The 8599-nt window shown below is 43.7% G+C and overlaps 2 non-coding genes across 2 annotated transcripts; one reads left to right on the forward strand and one right to left on the reverse strand.

The window, feature by feature from the left end:
• Nucleotides 1-408: 408 nt before the first annotated feature.
• Nucleotides 409-481, reverse strand: trnar-ucg. The gene has a single exon. It is a non-coding gene; the product is annotated as a tRNA-Arg (tRNA).
• A 1695-nt stretch (nt 482-2176) lies between these two features.
• trnat-agu lies at nt 2177-2249 on the forward strand. The gene has a single exon. It is a non-coding gene; the product is annotated as a tRNA-Thr (tRNA).
• Nucleotides 2250-8599: the final 6350 nt, after the last annotated feature.

Genomic DNA, 8599 nt, shown 5'->3' on the forward strand with positions numbered 1-8599 from the left:
CTTTTGTCACTGACATTTGGGGTCACCACAACAAAGATCAAAACAGCACACAAACAGTTTACCTATATTTTCCTCTTTCAATTTGATGATTCACTAGACATGAAGATCTGTTTAGATTTGAAATCTTATCCATTAGGCCAGATAGCCATACAGGAAATTCTGACAAGTGATAGCAGTGCAATGATTTTTGAGCATATACAGTAAATCTACAGCCACCCCTGCCCTAGTGTGTAATAGAGAAAACATTTTTTCTTTTGGTTTTTGTCACTTTGTTGCACTGAAAACGGAGATTGGGGGGGAGTCAGCACAACAAAAAAAGAAATCAGAAACCAAAACCCTTTCTGATAATATACAAGAGTTGGTTCAGACTGAAATAAAGTCATTGATCTCATATGAATTATATTAAATTGACCATGAAGGGACTTGAACCCTCAATCTTCTGATCCGAAGTCAGACACCTTATCCATTAGGCCACATAGCCATGTGAAAGACTGTACCAAGTGAAACACAGCAACGACTTCTGATGACTGCAGCCTTTAGTGGCAAGTGAAGTTCACAATTGTTACAGACATAAATGGCCTGTGGATTAATCAATTTACAGTAAAAGAGAATTGTAATGCAATTGACATATTACCTTGTTAGTGCAAGTGGTCGTGCATCAGTCTCAAAATCTGAAGGTTGTGAGCTCGACCCTCACACGGGGCGCTGTTTTCCATATTCCACAGTAAAATCATTGTCAATTTCAGAAGATAGTAGGTTGCTCAGAATTAGGGCTGTGGACTCGGTCGGATTTTTGCACCGAGTCCGAGTCCGGCCTCTTGCCCATGAGTCCGAGTCCGGGTCCGAGTCCGGCTGTCCATTTTTTCTGTTAATTCATGTGACTGCTTAGTCTTTATTCAAGGCTAATTTAGATCAAAATCTAAATAATTACAACAGTTTTGTGATGGCTTTGTCTTTATAAACATATAAACGAATACAATAAACAGATACTTTCAAGTTTTAATCATTAATTACACCATTATAGCTCAGACATTTATCTAAACACAAATAATTAGTGACGACCCCTTATTTGGAAAGCGAAAAACCCATGTCGTACGGCGTCAGCACTATGTTGTTTTCAATAAAAACATGAAGAACCTCACGTTTGCGTCAGTCATTTTAATTTTTATAAAGGATTATTCTCATTTGATGTCTTTAAATTCATCCGCGTTCTGCCATTTAAGCGGGGTGCATTCAAGACCAGTCGTACAGACGGAAACGTTTTGTGATCAAATCTTCATAACGAGAATGATTTGAGTGAATTGATTTGAATGAATAATTGAGAAGAAATTTCAGTTCTGAGGCTCCTTTTTGTCCCAAGCAAAGTGGACAGATGGTGGGGAGGGGGGGATAAAAATTGTAAAATCAATTCACTCAAACAACATAGTGTTGACGCCGTACGACGCCGTACGACATCGGTTTTTCGCTATAATTCGGTATAATTCGAGGTAGTCCACCCTCACCCAAAGTTAAGGTTTCATGGGAATATTGTTGTCATAATTGTCTGGACCATATATGATAATTGTTTAATGGTAGTTATTGATAGATCTTGAAGATGTCAAGTTATAGGTGCATAAGACTATGTTGTTCATGCATATAGCACGTTCATTGTAAGAGGGGAAGAGATGTTGTGTATTTTGGGCTAACTCAAATTCCGTAGTAGAAAACCCCCGGAAGTGGGATGGGCATTCTGTGTTGTTCTGGTACGCCCTGTGAACGCACTGTGAGTAAGGAATAAAGCAGTTATCATTCACGTCGTTGTCCGACCTATTCTTGCTATCTAAGAACCTAGAAAATAGTAAGGATATAACATATATCACGGGTCATTACGACGACTTTGGTGGAGTTTTTACTGCTTCTTCCAACTCCTACCACGCTGACTGTAACCTGACACTCTCTGGCTGCGTCTAGCCTCTTTTTTTTTATTGTCGGACTCGGTGGACTCGGTCAAAATCAGCACCGAGTCCGAGTCCGGCAAAAATGACCGAGTCCGACCGAGTCCCCGAGTCCGAACCGAGTCCACAGCCCTGCTCAGAATAGAATAAAGTTTTCTGTCTGTAAAGTTGAGTTTAATTGAAATGGCCGGTGGTTGAATCAATTTTACAGTAAAATACCTTTGTAAAACCAACCATTCACGGCCTCGTTAGCGCAGGCGGTAGCGCATCAGTCTAGTAAACTGAAGGTCGTGAGTTCAACCCTCACACGGGGCTCTCCTTTATTTAGTCCTAACCCTAACTCGAGCCCTTGTTGGAAACCCTCGCCCCAGTTGGAAACCTTAGTTGAAAACCCAAGTTTGAGAATGCTCAGACAAAAGTAACTTTTTCTTTCGATGAAGTTCAGTTTGATGGAAATGGCCGGTGGTTGAATCTTTTTTACAGTAAAATAGAATTTTAAGACAGGTGACACAAAGTCTCGTTGGCGCAGGCGGTAGCGCGTCAGTGTCGTAATCTGAAAGTCCAGAGTTCGATCCTCACACGGCGCGTGATTTATATATAGTCTAACTCTAGCCCTTCCTGGAAACCCTAGTCCTAGTTGGAAATCCTAGCCTAGTTAAGTTTGATCAAAATGGGCGGTGGTTGAGTCAATTTTACAGTAAAAAACAATTGCACGAAATGCAAATACCGTAACTTTCGGACTATAAGTTTTTTTCATAGTTTGGGTGGGGGGGGCGACTTATAATAAGGAGCGACTTATATGTGTTTTTTTTCAAAAATTTTCCCCCCCAAAAAAAAGTGAAACCGCGATAAACGGACCGCGATGTAGCAAGGGATTACTGTAATTTGAATTCCAAGTGACGGCCGCAACGCGACGCGGCGTGGCGCGGCGGTTGTTTAGATAAAGGACAAAGATTGATCACGGGATGACGAAGATGACGAAGGGCCCCACGTACACTTTGTTTCTAAGTGACACGGCGGACGAAGAGTTTGAAGGATTTAAGGATTTGGAGTGACACAGAAGGTTTGAAAAACTATTATGGCTTTTACCCACGCCCGGTCCTACTCTCCGGAGCTCTTTTTCACCTCCGTGGATTGAAGTCGGGGGCCGGCGCTCGGCCGGGTGGCTGTCCAGGGACGGTGGATGGGGCTCGGACATGGCTTTTACGCACACCCGGTCCTACTCTACCGAGCTCTCTTTCACCTCCGTGGATGGAAGTCGAGGGCCGGCGCTCGGCCGGGTGGCTGTCTGGGGACGGTGGATGGGGCTCGGTCATGGCTTTTACGCACACCCGGTTCTATGGAGCTCTCTTCCACTTCCGTGGCTGGAAGTCCACTCCGCCACACGCCTGGAAGTTTGTTTTGTTAAATAAAGAGCCGTTTACCAAACCCACGTCTTTCCTTGAACTTTGTTAACACTACAATATTGTTATATAGTAGATCTGTGGAATAACGACGATGCTGACAATGCTCAGGGCTCACGCGCGGCGTTGTTGACAAAGGACGAGGAATTTGATCGATGGATTTAATGATTTAGAGTGCACAGATGGCTTGATAATACTATTGCTTATATAATAGTTATTTGATATCTAATTTATATATCGTTATATGGGCCTGTGGAATATTTTGAAGTGCAAGCGCCGTCAGCTGCGCGCACCCATTGTTGACAAAGGACGATCGATGGATTTAATGATTTGGAGTGACACAGATGGTTTGATAACATTATTGCTTATATAATAGTTATTTGATATATAATTTATATATCGTTATATGGGGCTGTGGAATATTTTGAAGTGCAAGCGCCGTCAGCGGCGCGCACACATTGTTGACAAAGGACGATCGATGGATTTAATGAATTGGAGTGACACAGATGGTTTTATTAATGTGTTATTTATGTAATCGTTTTTTTAATAACTCTGAATTTTACGTCAGGGCCGTTCTCAGCTCTTCGTTTGTGTTTATGTCACGTTAGCATACCTATCGTTTAGCCTGTTGTTGCTCGTTCATGACTGTTCTTGGTGTTGGATTTTTTTGAATAAATTGCCCCCCAAAATGCGACTTATACTCCGGAGCGACTTATATATGTTTTTTTTCACATTTTTGGGCATTTTATGGCTGATGCGACTTGTACTCCGGAGCGATTTATAGTCCGAAAATTACGGTACATAGCGTCGTTGGTGCAGGTGGTAGCGTGTCAGTCTCATAATCTGAAGGTCGTGAGTTTGACCCTCACACGGGGCATACTTTTATATAGTCCTAACTCTAGCCCTAGTTGGAAACCCTCATCCTCATTGGAAACCCCAGTTGAAACCCTGGCCACAGTTTGAAACCTTAGTTGGCTTCCCTAACCCGAGTTGGAAACCCCAGTTTCAGAATGCTCAGACTTAAAGTAACTTTTTCTTTCTGTGAAGTTCAGTTTGATTGAAATGGCCGGTGGTTGGATCAATTTTACAGTAAAAAAGAATTGTAAAACTGCAAACGCACAGCCTCATTAGTGCAGGTGCTAGCATGTCAGTCTCACAATCTGAAGGTCAAGAGTTCGGTACTCAGGTGGGGCAGACTTTTTATATACCTAGTCCAAACTAGCCCTAACCCTAACTCTAGCCCTAGTTGGAAACCCTAGTCCTAGTTGGAAACCTTAGTTGGAAACCCTATTTTCAGTAGGGAGCAGGTTGCTCAGACTAAAATAAATTTTTCTTCTTTTAAGGGGTAGGGCAGCAAAGTAAGCAGGGATTGTGAATATCAGCAAGCACAGGTTGCTCGACTGGAGTCAAGAGAAACAATTTAAAAATTGTACGTAAAATGAAAAATTTGCCTCTTTCTTTTGGCTTTTGTCACTGACATTTGGGGTCACCACAACAAAGATCAAAACAGCACACAAACAGTTTACCTATATTTTTCTCTTTCAATTTGATGATACACTAGACATGAAGATCTGTTTAGATTTGAAATCTTATCCTGAAGGACATTTACACCTCCCATCTCACCCGCAAGGCGACCACGATTGTGAGTGATGTGAGTCACCCCGCTCACTCTTTGTTCGATCTTCTGCCCTCTGGGAAGAGGTACAGGAGCCTGCGCTCCCGCACCACCAGACTCACCAACAGCTTCATTCTCCAGGCTGTTAGGATCCTGAACTCTCTCCCCCCTTCTGCGTAGCGTCCTGTACTTTTGCGCTATATTCTGACTGTCTGCTGTATGCACACTTGCTCCATTTTTGCTCCTCTTATTTATTGTGTTATTTGTTTATTTATTATTTATTCATCACTCTTATTTATTCATTGTTTGTGCCTTCTTGTTTTTATTTTTTTGTGTTGTTTACTTGTATGTATATTGTGTACTATGTCTTGTCACCGTGGGATAGTGGGAACGTTATTTCGATTTCTTTGTGTGTCTTGGCACGTGAAGAAATTGACAATAAAGCAGACTTTGACTTTTGACTTATGCCAGATAGCCATACAAGAAATCCTGACAAGTGATAGCAGTGCAATGATTTTTGAGCATATAGAGTAAATCTACAGCCTAGATTCAAGTGAAGTTAACTGACTTTGGATCAGAAGATTAATGGGTTCAAGTCCCTTCATTGTCAATTTAATGAATGTCAAGAGGAAAGTAGCCTAGTGGATAATGTGTCTAACATTAAATAATAGTTTTTGTTTTGTTCCTGCATTACCCAATACATCTCCTTCACATTGTGACACATTCTCCCATTATCTGTCTGTGTTAGGTAGAGAAAAAGATTTTAAAGGAAAGGTAAGTATTGTTGTGTTGTGTTGTGTTGTGTTGTATTGTGTGTTGTCATTACCGTATTTTTCGGACTATAGGTCGCGTTTTTTTTCATAGTTTGGGTGGGGGGGCAACTTATACTGAGGAGCGACTTATATGTGATTTTTTGTCATAAATTTAAAAAATTAAATATGAACCGTGACGTAGCAAGGGATTACTGTAGTTTGAACTGCAAGTGACGTCAGCGGCGCGGCGGTTGTTTACTTAAAGGACAAAGGATTCGATCACGAGATGACAAAGATGACGAAGGGCCCCATGTACTACCGGCATCTTTAGTGGCTTTGCTTGTAAGTGACACGGAGGACAAAGAGTTTGAAGGATTTAATGATTTGGAGTGACACAGAAGGTTTGAAAAACTATTATGGGTTTTACGCACGCCAGGTCCTACTCTATGGAGATATCTTTCACCTCCGTGGATGAAGGTCGGAGGCCGGCGCTCGGTCGGGTGGCTGTCCGGGGACGGTGGATGGGGCTCGGACAGGGCTTTTACGCACGCCCGGTCCTATTCTACGGAGCTCTCTTCCACCTCCGTGGCTGTGAGTGCCACCTCCGGGGATGGAAGTCCACGCCGCCACACGCCTGGAAGTCGATGCCGGTGATTGGGGCCGTGTGGCGGTGAACTATTTATGTTATAGTTATTTGATATATTTTATTTCGTGTAGCAACTTGTATATGTTTTTATCGTTACAGTTCAGTAGTTGTTGGCTCGTTGAACTCTTTTTTTTGTGAAATAAAGAGCCGTTTACCAAACCCACGTCTTTCCTGGTACTTTGTTAAGACTAAACAATATTGTTATATACTAATCTGTGGAATAATGACGAGGCTGACATCAGCGGCGCACGCGCGGCGTTGTTGACAAAGGATGAGGAATTTGATCGATGGATTTAATGATTTGGAGTGACACAGATGGTTTTATAATATTGTTGTTTATATGATAGTTATTTGATATATACTTTATATATCGTTATATGGGTCTATGGAATATTTAGAATATTTAGACGTCAGCGGCGCGGCACATACGTGGCATCGTTTCCATAAAGGACGATCGATGGATTTAATGAGCCCTAGCTGAGCTCAAGATAACTACTTCGAACCAGATCTGACAATTCATGATGTTATGGATTAAAGCTGTCTTCACGTTAAGAAGAATTGAACGGATTTAAAGAATGACTACGATAGGGAAATAAAGAAAAATTAAAGTTCTAATTACTGCAAATAAAACCATGCTCAACATAGTTAATACGAAATAATTGATAACCGAATTAAGGATTAAGAAGCAATTTAATGAATAGGCAAGAAAAAGAATGACAAGTCTCAATAGTTAATAGAGAAATCCAAGATGGCGGCGCCCCAGTTGGCCGCGGCCGCTACGGGTCTCAACATCCGACGTGTATTTTCACAAAATATGTCGCCTAGGACACTACAAACAACACAAAGTTTAGTTTATCCATCCAGTAGATTAGTGTATGATCGCCAGCGCCTGCTGGAGGTACGGTCATCAAGTGTTTTCGGACTCGTAGCCACAACTACCCTAGTCTGTTTGCGTAGCCTCGGAGTGCTTAGGGCGCTAGCCCCAGAAGCTCACGACGCAGCGGGCTCGCCGGGCAGCTCACGCCGGAGGAGGAGTAAGCGTAGGCGGTGTGACCGGCGGCGAAAGCGCGGCTGTCGAGGTGGGCTAACGGCTAAGCTTAAAGTTAACCCCTACAAACCGCCGCTTCCATCCATCTTCCTCTCCAACGTCCGCTCACTGGATAATAAAATGGACCATCTAAAACTGGAACTCTCTTCAAAGAGGGAAGTTAGAAACTGCTGCGCTCTCATCCTGACGGAGACATGGCTGAACTCATCAATGCCGGACAACGCCGTTAGCCTGGAGGGGCTCGCTACATTCCGCGCCGACAGAAACAGCGAGCTAAGCGGTAAATCCCGAGGAGGTGGGCTGTGTGTCTACATCAACAACAACTGGTGCAAAAATGCTAGATCTGTCGCCAGCTTCTGCTCTTCGGACATCGAGCTTTTGACTGTTAACTGCAGACCCTTCTACCTGCCCAGAGAGTTTACTGTTGTTAGCATCACGGCTGTGTATGTGCCTCCCAGCGCTAATACTAAAGAGGCCATGAGTGTTCGCTATCGGACAATCAGTGAGCTGCAATCCACGCACACAGAGGGGGTTTTCATCATTGCTGGGGACTTCAACCAGGCTAGCATGAAGACTATTCTCCCTCATTTTTACCAACACGTGGATTTTCCAACTCGGGGAGAGAACACTCTGGACTTGGTTTACACCAATATAAAGGATGCATTCAGAGCAGCCCCCCGCCCCCACCTCGGCTCTTCAGACCACCTATCTGTTATGCTAATCCCTGCATACAGGCCCCTGCTGATCAGAGCAAAACCCACAGTGAAGCAGGTGAGGGTGTGGTCTGAGGGGGCCATGGAGGCACTCCAGGACTGCTTTGAGTGCTCTGACTGGGACATGTTCAAGTCAGCAGCAACATATGACAATCAGATCGACATTGATGAGTACGCCATGACTGTGTCAGCCTACATCAACAAATGCTCCGAGGACGTCAGCACCACTAAGAACATCATCACCCGAGCCAACCAACGACCCTGGATGACTGAGGATGTACGTCATACGCTACGAGCACGGAACTCAGCCTTCAAGTCTGGCGACAAGGAGGCACTGAGGACTGCGAGAGCCAACTTGAACCGTGCCATCAGGCTAGCGAAGCGAAGCCACAGTCGAAAAATTCAGGATTTTTTCCACGACGCCAATAACACCAGGAGTATGTGGCAAGGCATACGGGCGATCACGGACTACAACTTACCCTCCCCCC

This window comes from Syngnathus acus, unplaced genomic scaffold, assembly GCF_901709675.1.
Source record: "Syngnathus acus unplaced genomic scaffold, fSynAcu1.2, whole genome shotgun sequence".
NCBI lineage: Eukaryota > Metazoa > Chordata > Actinopteri > Syngnathiformes > Syngnathidae > Syngnathus > Syngnathus acus.